This window comes from Pseudophryne corroboree, unplaced genomic scaffold, assembly GCF_028390025.1.
Source record: "Pseudophryne corroboree isolate aPseCor3 unplaced genomic scaffold, aPseCor3.hap2 scaffold_475, whole genome shotgun sequence".
Classification (NCBI taxonomy): domain Eukaryota; kingdom Metazoa; phylum Chordata; class Amphibia; order Anura; family Myobatrachidae; genus Pseudophryne; species Pseudophryne corroboree.
In genome coordinates this window covers 1-18,299 of record NW_026970087.1, presented here as the reverse complement: position 1 = coordinate 18,299, position 18,299 = coordinate 1, and the positions used below count along the sequence as shown (strand labels likewise).

General features: G+C 50.0%; 21 non-coding genes and 4 pseudogenes across 21 annotated transcripts; 4 read left to right on the top strand and 21 right to left on the bottom strand.

Annotated features, from left to right (window-relative positions):
* The first annotated feature begins 2,353 nt into the window (after positions 1–2,353).
* On the top strand, positions 2,354–2,517 carry LOC135028176 (U1 spliceosomal RNA). Its single transcript, XR_010224527.1, has one exon. It is a non-coding gene; the product is annotated as a U1 spliceosomal RNA (small nuclear RNA).
* Positions 2,518–2,669: 152 nt separating this feature from the next.
* Positions 2,670–2,805, top strand: LOC135028389 (U1 spliceosomal RNA; annotated as a pseudogene).
* A 698-nt stretch (positions 2,806–3,503) lies between these two features.
* On the top strand, positions 3,504–3,667 carry LOC135028222 (U1 spliceosomal RNA). Its single transcript, XR_010224572.1, has one exon. It is a non-coding gene; the product is annotated as a U1 spliceosomal RNA (small nuclear RNA).
* A 152-nt stretch (positions 3,668–3,819) lies between these two features.
* Positions 3,820–3,982, top strand: LOC135028239 (U1 spliceosomal RNA). Its single transcript, XR_010224588.1, has one exon. It is a non-coding gene; the product is annotated as a U1 spliceosomal RNA (small nuclear RNA).
* Positions 3,983–4,831: 849 nt separating this feature from the next.
* Positions 4,832–4,973, bottom strand: LOC135028317 (U1 spliceosomal RNA; annotated as a pseudogene).
* A 152-nt stretch (positions 4,974–5,125) lies between these two features.
* On the bottom strand, positions 5,126–5,289 carry LOC135028425 (U1 spliceosomal RNA). The gene has a single exon (XR_010224735.1). It is a non-coding gene; the product is annotated as a U1 spliceosomal RNA (small nuclear RNA).
* A 674-nt stretch (positions 5,290–5,963) lies between these two features.
* Positions 5,964–6,126, bottom strand: LOC135028278 (U1 spliceosomal RNA). Its single transcript, XR_010224627.1, has one exon. It is a non-coding gene; the product is annotated as a U1 spliceosomal RNA (small nuclear RNA).
* A 152-nt stretch (positions 6,127–6,278) lies between these two features.
* On the bottom strand, positions 6,279–6,442 carry LOC135028446 (U1 spliceosomal RNA). Its single transcript, XR_010224755.1, has one exon. It is a non-coding gene; the product is annotated as a U1 spliceosomal RNA (small nuclear RNA).
* A 674-nt stretch (positions 6,443–7,116) lies between these two features.
* LOC135028349 (U1 spliceosomal RNA) lies at positions 7,117–7,279 on the bottom strand. The gene has a single exon (XR_010224681.1). It is a non-coding gene; the product is annotated as a U1 spliceosomal RNA (small nuclear RNA).
* Positions 7,280–7,431: 152 nt separating this feature from the next.
* LOC135028221 (U1 spliceosomal RNA) lies at positions 7,432–7,595 on the bottom strand. Its single transcript, XR_010224571.1, has one exon. It is a non-coding gene; the product is annotated as a U1 spliceosomal RNA (small nuclear RNA).
* Positions 7,596–8,269: 674 nt separating this feature from the next.
* LOC135028296 (U1 spliceosomal RNA) lies at positions 8,270–8,432 on the bottom strand. Its single transcript, XR_010224644.1, has one exon. It is a non-coding gene; the product is annotated as a U1 spliceosomal RNA (small nuclear RNA).
* A 152-nt stretch (positions 8,433–8,584) lies between these two features.
* LOC135028179 (U1 spliceosomal RNA) lies at positions 8,585–8,748 on the bottom strand. The gene has a single exon (XR_010224529.1). It is a non-coding gene; the product is annotated as a U1 spliceosomal RNA (small nuclear RNA).
* A 701-nt stretch (positions 8,749–9,449) lies between these two features.
* LOC135028338 (U1 spliceosomal RNA) lies at positions 9,450–9,585 on the bottom strand (annotated as a pseudogene).
* Positions 9,586–9,737: 152 nt separating this feature from the next.
* Positions 9,738–9,901, bottom strand: LOC135028267 (U1 spliceosomal RNA). The gene has a single exon (XR_010224616.1). It is a non-coding gene; the product is annotated as a U1 spliceosomal RNA (small nuclear RNA).
* A 673-nt stretch (positions 9,902–10,574) lies between these two features.
* On the bottom strand, positions 10,575–10,737 carry LOC135028356 (U1 spliceosomal RNA). The gene has a single exon (XR_010224684.1). It is a non-coding gene; the product is annotated as a U1 spliceosomal RNA (small nuclear RNA).
* A 152-nt stretch (positions 10,738–10,889) lies between these two features.
* On the bottom strand, positions 10,890–11,053 carry LOC135028444 (U1 spliceosomal RNA). The gene has a single exon (XR_010224754.1). It is a non-coding gene; the product is annotated as a U1 spliceosomal RNA (small nuclear RNA).
* A 674-nt stretch (positions 11,054–11,727) lies between these two features.
* On the bottom strand, positions 11,728–11,890 carry LOC135028238 (U1 spliceosomal RNA). Its single transcript, XR_010224587.1, has one exon. It is a non-coding gene; the product is annotated as a U1 spliceosomal RNA (small nuclear RNA).
* Positions 11,891–12,042: 152 nt separating this feature from the next.
* Positions 12,043–12,206, bottom strand: LOC135028180 (U1 spliceosomal RNA). The gene has a single exon (XR_010224530.1). It is a non-coding gene; the product is annotated as a U1 spliceosomal RNA (small nuclear RNA).
* A 698-nt stretch (positions 12,207–12,904) lies between these two features.
* LOC135028335 (U1 spliceosomal RNA) lies at positions 12,905–13,040 on the bottom strand (annotated as a pseudogene).
* Positions 13,041–13,192: 152 nt separating this feature from the next.
* Positions 13,193–13,355, bottom strand: LOC135028175 (U1 spliceosomal RNA). Its single transcript, XR_010224526.1, has one exon. It is a non-coding gene; the product is annotated as a U1 spliceosomal RNA (small nuclear RNA).
* Positions 13,356–15,779: 2,424 nt separating this feature from the next.
* LOC135028380 (U1 spliceosomal RNA) lies at positions 15,780–15,943 on the bottom strand. The gene has a single exon (XR_010224700.1). It is a non-coding gene; the product is annotated as a U1 spliceosomal RNA (small nuclear RNA).
* Positions 15,944–16,095: 152 nt separating this feature from the next.
* On the bottom strand, positions 16,096–16,259 carry LOC135028185 (U1 spliceosomal RNA). The gene has a single exon (XR_010224535.1). It is a non-coding gene; the product is annotated as a U1 spliceosomal RNA (small nuclear RNA).
* A 670-nt stretch (positions 16,260–16,929) lies between these two features.
* Positions 16,930–17,093, bottom strand: LOC135028321 (U1 spliceosomal RNA). Its single transcript, XR_010224664.1, has one exon. It is a non-coding gene; the product is annotated as a U1 spliceosomal RNA (small nuclear RNA).
* Positions 17,094–17,245: 152 nt separating this feature from the next.
* On the bottom strand, positions 17,246–17,409 carry LOC135028186 (U1 spliceosomal RNA). Its single transcript, XR_010224536.1, has one exon. It is a non-coding gene; the product is annotated as a U1 spliceosomal RNA (small nuclear RNA).
* A 671-nt stretch (positions 17,410–18,080) lies between these two features.
* LOC135028292 (U1 spliceosomal RNA) lies at positions 18,081–18,243 on the bottom strand. The gene has a single exon (XR_010224641.1). It is a non-coding gene; the product is annotated as a U1 spliceosomal RNA (small nuclear RNA).
* Between the last annotated feature and the right edge of the window lie 56 nt (positions 18,244–18,299).

Below are 18,299 nucleotides of genomic sequence, written 5' to 3'. Positions count from 1 at the left end.
CGCTCACCTTGTCAGCAATCGGCGTACGAGGTTACATCCAGAAAATGTGGAGAAGATGATGTTCATTAAAATGAATTATAATCAATTCCTCCGTGGAGACATTGACCAGCAGCAATTGCCTCCACAAAGTACACAGGGAGCTGAGATGGTGGATTCCAGTGGGGACAAATTGATAATCTGTGAGGAGGGGGATGTACACGGTGATATATCGGAGGATGATGATGAGGTGGACATCTTGCCTCTGTAGAGCCAGTTTGTGCAAGGAGAGATTAATTGCTTCTTTTTTGGTGGGGGTCCAAACCAACCCGTCATATCAGTCACAGTCGTGTGGCAGACCCTGTCACTGAAATGATGGGTTGGTTAAAGTGTGCATGTCCTGTTTATACAACATAAGGGTGGGTGGGAGGGCCCAAGGACAATTCCATCTTGCACCTCTTTTTTCTTTTCTTTTTCTTTGCGTCATGTGCTGTTTGGGGAGGGTTTTTTGGAAGGGACATCCTGCGTGACACTGCAGTGCCACTCCTAGATGTGCCCGGTGTTTGTGTCGGCCACTAGGGTCGCTTATCTTACTCACACAGCTACCTCATTGCGCCTCTTTTTTTCTTTGCGTCATGTGCTGTTTGGGGAGGGTTTTTTGGAAGGGACATCCTGCGTGACACTGCAGTGCCACTCCTAGATGGGCCCGGTGTTTGTGTCGGCCACTAGGGTCGCTAATCTTACTCACACAGCTACCTCATTGCGCCTCTTTTTTTCTTTGCGTCATGTGCTGTTTGGGGAGGGTTTTTTGGAAGGGCCATCCTGCGTGACACTGCAGTGCCACTCCTAGATGGGCCCGGTGTTTGTGTCGGCCACTAGGGTCGCTTATCTTACTCACACAGCGACCTCGGTGCAAATTTTAGGACTAAAAATAATATTGTGAGGTGTGAGGTATTCAGAATAGACTGAAAATGAGTGGAAATTATGGTTTTTGAGGTTAATAATACTTTGGGATCAAAATGACCGCCAAATTCTATGATTTAAGCTGTTTTTTAGGTTTTTTGGAAAAAAACACCCGAATCCAAAACACACCCGAATCCGACAAAAAAAATTCGGTGAGGTTTTGCCAAAACGCGGTCGAACCCAAAACACGGCCGCGGAACCGAACCCAAAACCAAAACACAAAACCCGAAAAATTTCCGGCGCTCATCTCTAGTGACCACGCCCCCTGTGTCTCCTCCGTTGCAGACCCCATTTTGAAGCCTTGCCCCCGGACTAAGAGAAAAGAATGCCCTTGCGCACTATCCTGACTTCTCCTCCCGTCTGCTTAATTTGTGCCTTCCAACGCACAATGCGAACAACAGGTGGTGCTGCAGGGCCCACACCCTTTTACTTGCCTTACAGAACAGCTCTGGAGCTGTTACAGTGCCCAGCTGCTGCAAGAAATCAGCTTGAATGCATCAGGGGATGGGGCATGGCCAACATGAGCCCCACACCAAAGGAGGGTGGGGGTGTTTAATGCGAACTAGGGGTCATCCAAGCACTGCAAAAGGCCGCCATGCCCTGCATGCCCCTTTTCTCTTTTCATATGCAGATGAGGGTTCCAGTCAACTTTGGCCCACTGCTTGGATAACATCACCGTATGCAAATCCGTCTGCTGCAGACCTTCCCCCAGGAGTGCTTGTACTAGTTGTTGCATATGGGCCCTCATTCCGAGTCGTTCGCTCTGTAAATTTCATCGCATCGCAGTGAAATTCTGCTTAGTACGCATGCGCAATATTCGCACTGCGACTGCGCCAAGTAATTTTACAATGAAGAAAGTATTTTTACTCACGGCTTTTTCTTCGCTCCGGCGATCGTAATGTGATTGACAGGAAATGGGTGTTACTGGGCGGAAACAGGCCGTTTTATGGGCGTGTGGGAAAAAACGCTACAGTTTCCGGAAAAAACGCAGGAGTGGCCGGAGAAACGGGGGAGTGTCTGGGCGAACTCTGGGAGTGTTTGTGACGTCAAACCAGGAACGACAAGCACTGAACTGATCGCAGATGCCGAGTAAGTCTGAAGCTACTCTGAAACTGCTAAGTAGTTTGTAATCGCAATAAGCTAAGATTCACTCCCAGTAGGCGGCGGCTTAGCGTGTGTAACTCTGCTAAAATCGCATTGCGAGCGATCAACTCGGAATGAGGGCCATGGTTTGATATTTGATGGTGCTTCAGTATTAGGCAGCCTTCCGCCCTCCCATGTTCATCTGAAAAGATGTCGTCTCCCTGCAGTTGTTGTCCCCAGATGAGAGTTCCCTTGTGCTGCCTCAGTTGAATCTCCTTTACTTGACAGAGATGTGCCTGAGCAGCGGCCCTCATCAGCCCTATCCCAAATCATACTTATTTTGCATAGGAGATACCATGGTCATGAAGATTGTTCTCCCAGGATGAGGTTCATTCATTGCATTCTGGGTATGCTGGCCCCTGTGATTTTCCCAAATGTGGGAAACTCGACTGCATTATTTGTGGTAGTGGGGGACTGTGTTTGTGCTTTCCTCTGGTCAGCTCTGGTAAAAGTCAGATTTCTTTGTCTCAGATCTTCCTCTAGCCTTGTTCTTCTTTCGAGAGTTCCCTGGTGCTGCATCAGTTGGATCTCCTTCACTTCACAGGGGGGAACCCGAGCAGCGACCCTCCCCAGCTCTAGCCCAACTCCTACTTACCTGCCAGGTGAGATACTATGATCATGAAGGTGCTTCTCCCAGGGCAAGGCTCAACCATTGCACTCTGGGTGTGCTGCTCCTGCGATTTCCCCAAATGTGGGAAACTTGACTCCATTATTTGTGTTTCCCCTCGTCGGCTCTCGTATAATTCAGATCTCTTTGTCTCAGGTCTCTCTCCAGCCTAGTTTGCTGTCTGTTTCCACTTCTCTTTTCTTGAGCCGCTCCCTTCTATGCCCTTGCGCACTATCCTGACTTCTGCCGTCTGCTTACTTCGTGCCTTCCAACGCACAATGCGAACTACAGGTAGTGCTGCAGGGCCCACACCCTTTTACTTGCCTTACAGAGTAGCTCTGGAGCAGTTACAGTGCCCAGCTGCTGCAAGAAATCAGCTTGAATGCTTCAGGGGCTGGGGCATAGCCAACATGAGCCCCACACCGAAGGAGGGAGGAGGTGTGTAATGCAAACTAGGGGTCATCCAAGCGCTGCAAAAGGCCGCCATGCCCTGCACGCCCCTTTTCTCTTTTCATATGCAGACGAGGGTTGAAGCCAACTTTGACCCACTGCTTGGATGACATCACCATATGCAAATCCATCTGCTGCAGGCCTTCCCCCAGGAATGCTTGCACTAGTTGTTGCATTTGGTTTGTTGTTTGGGGGTGCTTCAGTATTAGGCAGCCTTCTGCCCTCACATGTTCATCTGAAAATATATGTTCTCCCTGCAGTTGTTGTCCCAAGATGAGAGTTCCCTTGTGCTGCCTCAGTTGAATCTCCTTTACTTGACAGAGATGTGCCTGAGCAGCGGCCCTCCCCAGCCCTATTCCAAATCATACTTATTTTGCATAGGAGATACCATGGTCATGAAGATTTTTCTCCCAGGGTGAGGTTCATTCATTGCATTTTGGGTATGCTGACCCCTGTGATTTCCCCAAATGTGGGAAACTTGACTGCATTATTTGTGGTAGCGGGAGACTGTGTTTGTGCTTTCCTCTGGTCAGCTCTGGTAAAAGTCAGATTTCTTTGTCTCAGATCTTCCTCTAGCCTTGTTCTTCTTTCGAGAGTTCCCTGGTGCTGCCTCAGTTGGATCTCCTTCACTTCACAGGGGGGAACCCGAGCAGCGACCCTCCCCAGCTCTAGCCCAACTCCTACTTACCTGCCAGGTGAGATACTATGATCATGAAGGTGCTTCTCCCAGGGCAAGGCTCACCCATTGCACTCTGGGTGTGCTGCCCCTGCGATTTCCCCAAATGTGGGAAACTTGACTGCATAATTTGTGTTTCCCCTGGTCGGCTCTCGTATAATTCAGATCTCTTTGTCTCAGGTCTCTCTCCAGCCTAGTTTGCTGTCTGTTTCCACTTCTCTTTTCTTCAGCCGCTCCCTTCTATACCCTTGTGCACTATCCTGACTTCTCCTCCCGTCTGCTTACTTTGTGCCTTCCAATGCACAATGCAAACTACAGGTAGTGCTGCAGGGCCCACACCCTTTTACTTGCCTTACAGAGCAGCTCTGGAGCTGTTACAGTGCCCAGCTGCTGCAAGAAATCTGCTTGAATGCTTCAGGGGATGGGGCATGGCCAACATGAGCCCCACACCAAAGCAGGGTGCAGCAGAAGGCTGCCTAATACTGAAGCACCCCCAAACAACAAACCAAATGCAACAACTAGTGCAAGCATTCCTGGGGGAAGGCCTGCCGCAGATGGATTTGCATATGGTGATGTCATCCAAGCAGTGGGTCAAAGTTGGCTTCAACCCTCGTCTGCATATGAAAACAGAAAAGGGGCGTGCAGGGCATGGTGGCCTTTTGCGGCGCTTGACTGACCCCTAGTTTGCATTAAACACCTCCACCCTCCTTCGGTGTGGGGCTGATGTTGGCTATGCCCCAGCCCCTGAAGCATTCAAGCTGATTTCTTGCAGCAGCTGGGCACTGTAACAGCTCCAGAGCTGCTCTGTAAGGCAAGTAAAAGGGTGTGGGCCCTGAAGCACTACCTGTAGTTTGCATTGTGCATTGGAAGGCACAAAGTAAGCAGACGGGAGGAGAAGTCAGGATAGTGCACAAGGGTATAGAAGGGAGCGGCTGAAGAAAAGAGAAGTGGAAACAGACAGCAAACTAGGCTGGAGAGAGACCTGAGACAAAGAGATCTCAATTATACGAGAGCCGACCAGGGGAAACACAAATTATGCAGTCAAGTTTCCCACATTTGGGGAAATCGCAGGAGCAGCACACCCAGAGTACAATGGGTGAGCCTTGCCCTGGGAGAAGCACCTTCATGATCATAGTATCTCACCTGGCAGGTAAGTAGGAGTTGGGCTAGAGCTGGGGAGGGTCGCTGCTCGGGTACCCCCCTGTAAAGTGAAGGAGATCCAACTAAGGCAGCACAAGGGAACTCTCGAAAGAAGAACAAGGCTAGAGGAAAATCTGAGACAAAGAAATCTGACTTTTACTAGAGCTGACCAGAGGAAAGCACAAACACAGTCCCCCACTACCACAAATAATGCAGTTGAGTTTCCCACATTTGGGGAAATCACAGGGGTCAGCATACCCAAAATGCAATGAATGAACCTCACCCTGGGAGAAAAATCTTCATGACCATGGTATCTCCTATGCAAAATAAGTATGATTTGGAATAGGGCTGGGGAGGGCCGCTGCTCATGCACATCTCTGTCAAGTAAAGGAGATTCAACTGAGGCAGCACAAGGGAACTCTCATCTGGGGACAACAACTGCAGGGAGAACATATATTTTCAGATGAACATGGGAGGGCAGAAGGCTGCCTAATACTGAAGCACCCCCAAACAACAAACCAAATGCAACAACTAGTGCAAGCATTCCTGGGGGAAGGCCTGCCGCAGATGGATTTGCATATGGTGATGTCATCCAAGCAGTGGGTCAAAGTTGGCTTCAACCCTCGTCTGCATATGAAAAGAGAAAAGGGGCGTGCAGGGCATGGTGGCCTTTTGCGGCGCTTGGCTGACCCCTAGTTTGCATTAAACACCTCCACCCTCCTTTGGTGTGGGGCTCATGTTGGCCATGCCCCAGCCCCTGAAGCATTCAAGCTGATTTCTTGCAGCAGCTGGGCACTGTAACAGCTCCAGAGCTGCTCTGTAAGGCAAGTAAAAGGGTGTGGGCCCTGCAGCACTACCTGTAGTTCGCATTGTGCGTTGGAAGGCACAAAGTAAGCGGACAGGAGGAGAAGTCAGGATAGTGCGCAAGGGCATAGAAGGGAGCGGCTCAAGAAAAGAGAAGTGGAAACAGACAGCAAACTAGGCTGGAGAGAGACCTGAGACAAAGAGATCTGAATTATACGAGAGCCGACCAGGGGAAACACAAATTATGCAGTCAAGTTTCCCACATTTGGGGAAATCGCAGGAGCAGCACACCCAGAGTGCAATGGGTGAGCCTTGCCCTGGGAGAAGCACCTTCATGATCATAGTATCTCACCTGGCAGGTAAGTAGGAGTTGGGCTAGAGCTGGGGAGGATCGCTGCTCGGGTACCCCCCTGTAAACTGAAGGAGATCCAACTGAGGCAGCACAAGGGAACTCTCGAAAGAAGAACAAGGCTAGAGGAAAATCTGAGACAAAGAAATCTGACTTTTACCAGAGCTGACCAGAGGAAAGCACAAACACAGTCCCCCACTACCACAAATAATGCAGTCAAGTTTCCCACATTTGGGGAAATCACAGGGGTCAGCATACCCAAAATGCAATGAATGAACCTCACCCTGGGAGAACAATCTTCATGACCATGGTATCTCCTATGCAAAATAAGTATGATTTGGAATAGGGCTGGGGAGGGCCGCTGCTCATGCACATCTCTGTCAAGTAAAGGAGATTCAACTGAGGCAGCACAAGGGAACTCTCATCTGGGGACAACAACTGCAGGGAGAACACATATTTTCAGATGAACATGGGAGGGCAGAAGGCTGCCTAATACTGAAGCACCCCCAAACAACAAACCAAATGCAACAACTAGTGCAAGCATTCCTGGGGGAAGTTCTGCAGAAGACGGATTTGCATACAGTGATGTCATCCAAGCAGTGGGTCAAAGTTGGCTTCAACCCTCATCTGCATATGAAAAGAGAAAAGGAGCGTGCAGGGCATGGCGGCCTTTTGCGGTGCTTGGATGACCCCTAGTTCGCATTAAACACCTCCACCCTCCTTTGGTGTGGGGCTCATGTTGGCCATGCCCCATCCCCTGAAGCATTCAAGCAGATTTCTTGCAGCAGCTGGGCACTGTAACATCTCCAGAGCTGCTCTGTAAGGCAAGTAAAAGGGTGTGGGCCCTGCAGCACTACCTGTAGTTTGCATTGTGCATTGGAAGGCACAAAGTAAGCAGACGGGAGGAGAAGTCAGGATAGTGCACAAGGGTATAGAAGGGAGCGGCTGAAGAAAAGAGAAGTGGAAACAGACAGCAAACTAGGTTGGAGAGAGACCTGAGACAAAGAGATCTGAATTATACGAGAGCCGACCAGGGGAAACACAAATTATGCAGTTAAGTTTCCCACATTTGGGGAAATCGCAGGGGCAGCACACCCAGAGTGCAATGGGTGAGCTTTGCCCTGGGAGAAGCACCTTCATGATCATAGTATCTCACCTGGCAGGTAAGTAGGAGTTGGGCTAGAGCTGGGGAGGGTCTCTGCTTGGGCACCCCCCTGTCAAGTGAAGGAGATCCAACTGAGGCAGCACAAGGGAACTCTCGAAAGAAGAACAAGGCTAGAGGAAGATCTGAAACAAAGAAATCTGACTTTTACCAGAGCTGACCAGAGGAAAACACAAACACAGTCCCCCACTACCACAAATAAAGCAGTCAAGTTTCCCACATTTGGGGAAATCACAGGGGTCAGCATACCCAGAATGCAATGAATGAACCTCACCCTGGGAGAATAATCTTCATGACCATGGTATCTCCTATGCAAAATAAGTATGATTTGGGATAGAGCTGGGGAGGGCCGCTGCTCAGGCACATCTCTGTCAAGTTAAGGAGATTCAACTGAGGCAGCACAAGGTAACTCTCATCTGGGGACAACAACTGCAGGGAGAACACATATTTTCAGATGAACATGGGAGGGCAGAAGGCTGCCTAATACTGAAGCACCCCCAAACAACAAACCAAATGCAACAACTAGTGCAAGCATTCCTGGGGGAAGTTCTGCAGAAGACGGATTTGCATATGGTAATGTCATCCAAGCAGTGGGTCAAAGTTGGCTTCATCCCTCGTCTGCATATGAAAACAGAAAAGGGGCGTGCAGGGCATGGTGGCCTTTTGCGGCGCTTGTCTGACCCCTAGTTTGCATTAAACACCTCCACCCTCCTTCGGTGTGGGGCTCATGTTGGCTATGCCCCAGCCCCTGAAGCATTCAAGCTGATTTCTTGCAGCAGCTGGGCACTGTAACAGCTCCAGAGCTGCTCTGTAAGGCAAGTAAAAGGGTGTGGGCCCTGCAGCACTACCTGTAGTTTGCATTGTGCATTGGAAGGCACAAAGTAAGCAGACGGGAGGAGAAGTCAGGATAGTGCACAAGGGTATAGAAGGGAGCGGCTGAAGAAAAGAGAAGTGGAAACAGACAGCAAACTAGGCTGGAGAGAGACCTGAGACAAAGAGATCTGAATTATACGAGAGCCGACCAGGGGAAACACAAATTATGCAGTCAAGTTTCCCACATTTGGGGAAATCGCAGGAGCAGCACACCCAGAGTACAATGGGTGAGCCTTGCCCTGGGAGAAGCACCTTCATGATCATAGTATCTCACCTGGCAGGTAAGTAGGAGTTGGGCTAGAGCTGGGGAGGGTCGCTGCTCGGGTACCCCCCTGTAAAGTGAAGGAGATCCAACTGAGGCAGCACAAGGGAACTCTCGAAAGAAGAACAAGGCTAAAGGAAAATCTGAGACAAAGAAATCTGACTTTTACCAGAGCTGACCAGAGGAATGCACAAACACAGTCTCCCACTACCACAAATAATGCAGTCGAGTTTCCCACATTTGGGGAAATCACAGGGGTCAGCATACCCAAAATGCAATGAATGAACCTCACCCTGGGAGAAAAATCTTCATGACCATGGTATCTCCTATGCAAAATAAGTATGATTTGGAATAGGGCTGGGGAGGGCCGCTGCTCATGCACATCTCTGTCAAGTAAAGGAGATTCAACTGAGGCAGCACAAGGGAACTCTCATCTTGGGACAACAACTGCAGGGAGAACATATATTTTCAGATGAACATGGGAGGGCAGAAGGCTGCCTAATACTGAAGCACCCCCAAACAACAAACCAAATGCAACAACTAGTGCAAGCATTCCTGGGGGATGGCCTGCCGCAGATGGATTTGCATATGGTGATGTCATCCAAGCAGTGGGTCAAAGTTGGCTTCAACCCTCGTCTGCATATGAAAAGAGAAAAGGGGCATGCAGGGCATGGTGGCCTTTTGCGGCGCTTGGCTGACCCCTAGTTTGCATTAAACACCTCCACCCTCCTTTGGTGTGGGGCTCATGTTGGCTATGCCCCAGCCCCTGAAGCATTCAAGCTGATTTCTTGCAGCAGCTGGGCACTGTAACAGCTCCAGAGCTGCTCTGTAAGGCAAGTAAAAGGGTGTGGGCCCTGCAGCACTACCTGTAGTTTGCATTGTGCATTGGAAGGCACAAAGTAAGCAGACGGGAGGAGAAGTCAGGATAGTGCACAAGGGTATAGAAGGGAGCGGCTGAAGAAAAGAGAAGTGGAAACAGACAGCTAACTAGGCTGGAGAGAGACCTGAGACAAAGAGATCTGAATTATACGAGAGCCGACGAGGGGAAACACAAATTATGCAGTCAAGTTTCCCACATTTGGGGAAATCGCAGGAGCAGCACACCCAGAGTGCAATGGTTGAGCCTTGCCCTGGGAGAAGCACCTTCATGATCATAGTATCTCACCTGGCAGGTAAGTAGGAGTTGGGCTAGAGCTGGGGAGGGTCGCTGCTCGGGTTCCCCCCTGTGAAGTGAAGGAGATCCAACTGAGGCAGCACCAGGGAACTCTCGAAAGAAGAACAAGGCTAGAGGAAGATCTGAGACAAAGAAATCTGACTTTAACCAGAGCTGACCAGAGGAAAGCACAAACACAGTCCCCCACTACCACAAATAATGCAGTCGAGTTTCCCACATTTGGGAAAATCACAGGGGTCAGCATACCCAGAATGCAATGAATGAACCTCACCCTGGGAGAACAATCTTCATGACCATGGTATCTCCTATGCAAAATAAGTATGATTTGGGATAGGGCTGGTGAGGGCCGCTGCTCAGGCACATCTCTGTCAAGTAAAGGAGATTCAATTGAGGCAGCACAAGTGAACTCTCATCTGGGGACAACAACTGCAGGGAGACCACATCTTTTCAGATGAACATGGGAGGGCGGAAGGCTGCCTAATACTGAAGCACCATCAAATATCAAACCATATGCAACAACTAGTACAAGCACTCCTGGGGGAAGGTCTGCAGCAGACGGATTTGCATACGGTGATGTTATCCAAGCAGTGGGCCAAGTTGACTGGAACCCTCATCTGCATATGAAAAGAGAAAAGGGGCATGCAGGGCATGGCGGCCTTTTGCAGTGCTTGGATGACCCCTAGTTCGAATTAAACACCTCCCCCCTCCTTTGGTGTGGGGCTCATGTTGGCCATGCCCCATCCCCTGAAGCATTAAAGCTGATTTCTTGCAGCAGCTGGGCACTGTAACAGCTCCAGAGCTGCTATGTAAGGCAAGTAAAAGGGTGTGGGCCCTGCAGCACTACCTGTAGTTTGCATTGTGCATTGGAAGGCACAAAGTAAGCAGACGGGAGGAGAAGTCAGGATAGTGCACAAGGGTATAGAAGGGAGCGGCTGAAGAAAAGAGAAGTGGAAACAGACAGCAAACTAGGCTGGAGAGAGACCTGAGACAAATAGATCTGAATTATACGAGAGCCGACCAGGGGAAACACAAATTATGCAGTCAAGTTTCCCACATTTGGGGAAATCGCAGGGGCAGCACTTCCAGAGTGCAATGGGTGAGCCTTGCCCTGGGAGAAGCACCTTCATGATCATAGTATCTCACCTGGCAGGTAAGTAGGAGTTGGGCTAGAGCTGGGGAGGGTCGCTGCTCGGGTACCCCCCTGTAAAGTGAAGGAGATCCAACTGAGGCAGCACAATGGAACTCTCGAAAGAAGAACAAGGCTAGAGGAAAATCTGAGACAAAGAAATCTGACTTTTACCAGAGCTGACCAGAGGAAAGCACAAACACAGTCCCCCACTACCACAAATAATGCAGTCAAGTTTCCCACATTTGGGGAAATCACAGGGGTCAGCATACCCAAAATGCAATGAATGAACCTCACCCTGGGAGAACAATCTTCATGACCATGGTATCTCCTATGCAAAATAAGTATGATTTGGAATAGGGCTGGGGAGGGCCGCTGCTCATGCACATCTCTGTCAAGTAAAGGAGATTCAACTGAGGCAGCACAAGGGAACTCTCATCTGGGGACAACAACTGCAGGGAGAACACATATTTTCAGATGAACATGGGAGGGCAGAAGGCTGCCTAATACTGAAGCACCCCCAAACAACAAACCAAATGCAACAACTAGTGCAAGCATTCCTGGGGGAAGTTCTGCAGAAGACGGATTTGCATACGGTGATGTCATCCAAGCAGTGGGTCAAAGTTGGCTTCAACCCTCATCTGCATATGAAAAGAGAAAAGGGGCGTGCAGGGCATGGCGGCCTTTTGCGGTGCTTGGATGACCCCTAGTTCGCATTAAACACCTCCACCCTCCTTTGGTGTGGGGCTCATGTTGGCCATGCCCCATCCCCTGAAGCATTCAAGCTGATTTCTTGCAGCAGCTGGGCACTGTAACAGCTCCAGAGCTGCTCTGTAAGGCAAGTAAAAGGGTGTGGGCCCTGCAGCACTACCTGTAGTTTGCATTGTGCATTGGAAGGCACAAAGTAAGCAGACGGGAGGAGAAGTCAGGATAGTGCACAAGGGTATAGAAGGGAGCGGCTGAAGAAAAGAGAAGTGGAAACAGACAGCAAACTAGGCTGGAGAGAGACCTGAGACAAAGAGATCTGAATTATACGAGAGCCGACCAGGGGAAACACAAATTATGCAGTCAAGTTTCCCACATTTGGGGAAATCGCAGGGGCAGCACACCCAGAGTGCAATGGGTGAGCCTTGCCCTGGGAGAAGCACCTTCATGATCATAGTATCTCACCTGGCAGGTAAGTAGGAGTTGGGCTAGAGCTGGGGAGGGTCGCTGTTCGGGCACCCCCCTGTCAAGTGAAAGAGATCCAACTGAGGCAGCACAAGGGAACTCTCGAAAGAAGAACAAGGCTAGAGGAAGATCTGAGACAAAGAAATCTGACTTTTTCCAGAGCTGACCAGAGGAAAGCACAAACACAGTCCCCCACTACCACAAATAATGCAGTCGAGTTTCCCACATTTGGGGAAATCACAGGGGTCAGCATACCCAGAATGCAATGAATGAACCTCACCCTGGGAGAAAAATCTTCATGACCATGGTATCGCCTATGCAAAATAAGTATGATTTGGGATAGGGCTGGGGAGGGCCGCTGCTCAGGCACATCTCTGTCAAGTAAAGGAGATTCAACTGAGGCAGCACAAGGGAACTCTCATCTGGGGACAACAACTGCAGGGAGAACACATATTTTCAGATGAACATGTGAGGGCAGAAGGCTGCCTAATGCTGAAGCACCCCCAAACAACAAACCAAATGCAACAACTAGTGCAAGCATTCCTGGGGGAAGGCCTGCAGCAGATGGATTTGCATATGGTGATGTCATCCAAGCAGTGGGTCAAAGTTGGCTTCAACCCTCGTCTGCATATGAAAAGAGAAAAGGGGCGTGCAGGGCATGGCGGCCTTTTGCAGCGCTTGGATGACCCCTAGTTCGCATTACACACCTCCACCCTCCTTCGGTGTGGGGCTCATGTTGGCTATGCCCCAGCCCCTGAAGCATTCAAGCTGATTTCTTGCAGCAGCTGGGCACTGTAACTGCTCCAGAGCTACTCTGTAAGGCAAGTAAAAGGGTGTGGGCCCTGCAGCACTACCTGTAGTTCGAATTGTGCGTTGGAAGGCACGAAGTAAGCAGACGGGAGAAGTCAGGATAGTGCGCAAGGGAATAGAAGGGAGCGGCTCAAGAAAAGAGAAGTGGAAACAGACAGCAAACTAGGCTGGAGAGAGACCTGAGACAAAGAGATCTGAATTATACGAGAGCCGACGAGGGGAAACACAAATTATGCAGTCAAGTTTCCCACATTTGGGGAAATCGCAGGAGCAGCACACCCAGAGTGCAATGGTTGAGCCTTGCCCTGGGAGAAGCACCTTCATGATCATAGTATCTCACCTGGCAGGTAAGTAGGAGTTGGGCTAGAGCTGGGGAGGGTCGCTGCTCGGGTTCCCCCCTGTGAAGTGAAGGAGATCCAACTGAGGCAGCACCAGAGAACTCTCGAAAGAAGAACAAGGCTAGAGGAAGATCTGAGACAAAGAAATCTGACTTTTACCAGAGCTGACCAGAGGAAAGCACAAACACAGTCCCCCACTACCACAAATATGCAGTCGAGTTTCCCACATTTGGGAAAATCACAGGGGTCAGCATACCCAGAATGCAATGAATGAACCTCACCCTGGGAGAACAATCTTCATGACCATGGTATCTCCTATGCAAAATAAGTATGATTTGGGATAGGGCTGGTGAGGGCCGCTGCTCAGGCACATCTCTGTCAAGTAAAGGAGATTCAACTGAGGCAGCACAAGGGAACTCTCATCTGGGGACAACAACTGCAGGGAGACCACATCTTTTCAGATGAACATGGGAGGGCGGAAGGCTGCCTAATACTGAAGCACCATCAAATATCAAACCATATGCAACAACTAGTACAAGCACTCCTGGGGGAAGGTCTGCAGCAGACGGATTTGCATACGGTGATGTTATCCAAGCAGTGGGCCAAAGTTGACTGGAACCCTCATCTGCATATGAAAAGAGAAAAGGGGCATGCAGGGCATGGCGGCCTTTTGCAGTGCTTGGATGACCCCTAGTTCGCATTAAACATCCCCACCCTCCTTTGGTGTGGGGCTCATGTTGGCCATGCCCCATCCCCTGAAGCACTCAAGCTGATTTCTTGCAGCAGCTGGGCACTGTAACAGCTCCAGAGCTGTTCTGTAAGGCAAGTAAAAGGGTGTGGGCCCTGCAGCACCACCTGTTGTTCGCATTGTGCGTTGGAAGGCACAAATTAAGCAGACGGGAGGAGAAGTCAGGATAGTGCGCAAGGGCATACTTTTCTCTTAGTCCGGGGGCAAGGCTTCAAAATGGGGTCTGCAACGGAGGAGACACAGGGGGCGTGGTCACAGCAGCTTTTCTCTACAGCCTGCACCAGCAGGAGCCTACACCATTTTTTATGATCACGCTGAACTGCAGTGCGACTGCAATTACAGCATGGTCAAGAAGGGAGGCGTCATGCTGGGTGGCCATGCCCTGTCACTGTGCAGGAGCCAGCACAGCTCACACACTAGTCCCCGGGTGCAGCCCCCAACCCCCGGGACACCCGGAGCAACAAAATGTAGATTCAGGCCACCAGGCCACGCCCCTACCTATGAAACCATGCCTCCTTTTTACCATTGCGCTGTTTATCTGCGCGCACTGCATTACAATCTCCCTCGCCACCTCTCTGGGTGTCACCAGTGATAGTGACACCTCTGCCATGCTTGTAGCAGCTGGTCCTAAGATCTACGCCTCAAGCCCTGAGTGTTTGCCCTTGTGACTTGTTGATCATCATAGCGAAGCAGATGCTTACAGAAAACTGCAGGGGCTTAGATTGAAAATAAAAAAATTGATGGGTATAAGGTAGAGAGGAGCGGGTTCGGTTCTCCGAGAACCGAATTCCCCACGAACTCCACGTGGTTTACACTGGTCCGAGGCAGGCTCGGTTGTTCCCGCCTGACTCGGAAAACCTGAACAAGGGAAAATGTCATCATCCCGCTGTCGGATTCTTGCGAGATTCGGATTCCATATAAAGAGCTGCGCTTTGCTGCCATTTTTACTCGTGCATTGAAGAGAGAGCGGAGAGGACGTGGCTATGTTCTCTCAGTGGAAATCTCAATATCAGTGCTCAGTATCAGTGGTTACTTATTGCTGCTCAGTAATACTAGTAGTGTGTCTCTCCTGCTCAGTGTCAGTTCTCAGTAGTATCCTCATCAGTGCTCAGTATCACTGCTCATTGTCTTGTGCTGCATTGTGGTGCTCAGCATACTACAGTACATTACTAATAGTCCAGTGCTGCATCTTGCTGCTCAGTGTCAGTTCTAGTATCCTCATCAGTGCTCACTATCACTGCTCATTGCATTGTGGTGTTCTGTATACTACAGTAACATAGTAATATAGTATATATAGAGGAGCGGGTTCGGTTCTCCGAGAACCGAATTCCCGACGAACTCCACGTGGTTTACACTGGTCCGAGGCAGGCTCGGTTGTTCCCGCCTGACTCGGAAAACCTGAACAAGGGAAAATGTCATCATCCCGCTGTCGGATTCTCGCGAGATTCGGATTCCATATAAAGAGCTGCGCGTTGCCGCCATTTTTACTCGTGCATTGAAGAGAGAGCGGAGAGGACGTGGCTATGTTCTCTCAGTGGAAATCTCAATATCAGTGCCCAGTATCAGTGGTTACTTATTGCTGCTCAGTAATACTAGTAGTGTGTCTCTCCTGCTCAGTGTCAGTTCTCAGTAGTATCCTCATCAGTGCTCAGTATCACTGCTCATTGTCTTGTGCTGCATTGTGGTGCTCAGCATACAACAGTACATTACTAATAGTCCAGTGCTGCATCTTGCTGCTCATGTTGGCTATGCCCCAGCCCCTGAAGCATTCAAGCTGATTTCTTGCAGCAGCTGGGCACTGTAACAGCTCCAGAGCTGCTCTGTAAGGCAAGTAAAAGGGTGTTGGCCCTGCAGCACTACCTGTAGTTTGCATTGTGCGTTGGAAGGCACAAAGTAAGCAGACAGGAGAAGTCAGGAGAGTGCACAAGGGCATAGAAGGCAGGGGCTCAAGAAAAGAGAAGTGGAAACAGACAGCAAACTAGGCTGGAGAGAGACCTGAGACAAAGAGATCTGAATTATACAAGTAGCCGACCAGAGGAAACACAAATTATGCAGTCAAGTGTCCCACATTTGGGGAAATCGTAGGAGCAGCACACCCAGAGTGCAATGGGTGAGCCTTGCCCTGGTAGAAGCACCTTCCTGATCATAGTATCTCACTTGGCAGGTAAGTAGGAGTTGGGCTTGAGCTGGGGAGGGTCGCTGCTCGGGCACCCCCCTGTCAAGTGAAGGAGATCCAACTGAGGCAGCACAAGGAAACTCTCGAAAAAAGAACAAGGCTAGAGGAAGATCTGAGACAAAGAAATCTGACTTTTACCAGAGCTGACCAGAGGAAAGCACAAACACAGTCCCCCACTACCACAAATAATGCAGTCGAGTTTCCCACATTTGGGGAAATCACAGGGGTCAGCATACCCAGAATGCAATGAATGAACCTCACCCTGGGAGAACAATCTTCATGACCATGGTATCTCCTATGCAAAATAAGTATGATTTGGGATAGGGCTGGGGAGGGCCGCTGCTCAGGCACATCTCTGTCAAGTAAAGGAGATTCAACTGAGGCAGCACAAGGGAACTCTCATCTGGGGACAACAACTGCAGGGAGAACACATATTTTCAGATGAACATGGGAGAGCAGAAGGCTGCCTAATACTGAAGCACCCCAAACAACAAACCAAATGCAACAACTAGTACAAGCATTCCTGGGGGAAGGTCTGCAGAAGACGGATTTGCATACGGTGATGTCATCCAAGCAGTGGGCCAAAGTTGGCTGGAACCCTCATCTGCATATGAAAAGAGAAAAGGGGTATGCAGGGCATGGCGGCCTTTTGCGGCGCTTGGATGACCCTTAGTTCGCATTAAACACCTCCACCCTCCGTCGGTGTGGGGCTCATGTTGGCTATGCCCCAGCCCCTGAAGCATTCAAGCTGATTTCTTGCAGCAGCTGGGCACTGTAACAGCTCCAGAGCTGCTCTGAAAGGCAAGTAAAAGGGTGTGGGCCCTGCAGCACTACCTGTAGTTTGTATTGTGCGTTGGAAGGCACAAAGTAAGCAGACAGGAGAAGTCAGGAGAGTGCACAAGGGCATAGAAGGCAGCGGCTCAAGAAAAGAGAAGTGGAAACAGACAGCAAACTAGGCTGGAGAGAGACCTGAGACAAAGAGATCTGAATTATACGAGTAGCCGACTAGAGGAAACACAAATTATGCAGTCAAGTGTCCCACATTTGGGGAAATCGTAGGAGCAGCACACCCAGAGTGCAATGGGTGAGCCTTGCCCTGGGAGAAGCACCTTCATGATCATAGTATCTCACCTGGCAGGTAAGTAGGAGTTGGGCTAGAGATGGGGAGGGTCGCTGCTCGGGCACCCCCCTGTCAAGTGAAGGAGATCCAACTGAGGCAGCACAAGGAAACTCTCGAAAAAAGAACAAGGCTAGAGGAAGATCTGAGACAAAGAAATCTGTCTTTTACCAGAGCTGACCAGAGGAAAGCACAAACACAGTCCCCCACTACCACAATTAATGCAGTCGAGTTTCCCACATTTGGGGAAATCACAGGGGTCAGCATACCCATAATGCAATGAATGAACCTCACCCTGGGAGAACAATCTTCATGACCATGGAAACTCCTATGCAAAATAAGTATGATTTGGGATAGGGCTGGAGAGGGCCGCTGCTCAGGCACATCTCTGTCAAGTAATGGAGATTCAACTGAGGCAGCACAAGGGAACTCTCATCTGGGGACAACAACTGCAGGGAGAACACATATTTTCAGATGAACATGGGAGGGCAGAAGGCTGCCTAATACTGAAGCACCCCCAAACAACAAACCAAATGTAACAACTAGTAAAAGCATTCCTGGGAGAAGGTCTGCAGAAGACGGATTTGCATACGGTGATGTCATCCAAGCAGTGGGCCAAAGTTGGCTGGAACCCTCATCTGCATATGAAAAGAGAAAAGGGTTATGCAGGGCATGGCGGCCTTTTGCGGTGCTTGGATGACCCCTAGTTCGCATTAAATACCTCCACCCTCCTTCGGTGTGGGGCTCATGTTGGCTATGCCCCAGCCCCTGAAGCATTCAAGCTGATTTCTTGCAGAAGCTGGGCACTGTAACAGCTCCAGAGCTGCTCTGTACGGCAAGTAAAAGAGTGTGGGCCCTGCAGCACTACCTGTAGTTCGCATTGTGCGTTGGAAGGCACAAAGTAAGCAGACGGGAGAAGTCAGGATAGTGCGCAAGGGCATAGAAGGGAGCGGCTCAAGAAAACAGAAGTGGAAACAGACAGCAAACTAGGCTGGAGAGAGACCTGAGACAAAGAGATCTGAATTATACGAGAGCCGACCAGGGGAAACACAAATTATGCAGTCAAGTTTCCCACATTTGGGGAAATCGCAGGAGCAGCACACCCAGAGTGCAATGGGTGAGCCTTGCCCTGGGAGAACAATCTTTATGACCATGGTATCTCCTATGCAAAATAAGTATGATTTGAGATAGGGCTGGGGAGGGCCGCTGCTCAGGCACATCTCTGTCAAGTAAAG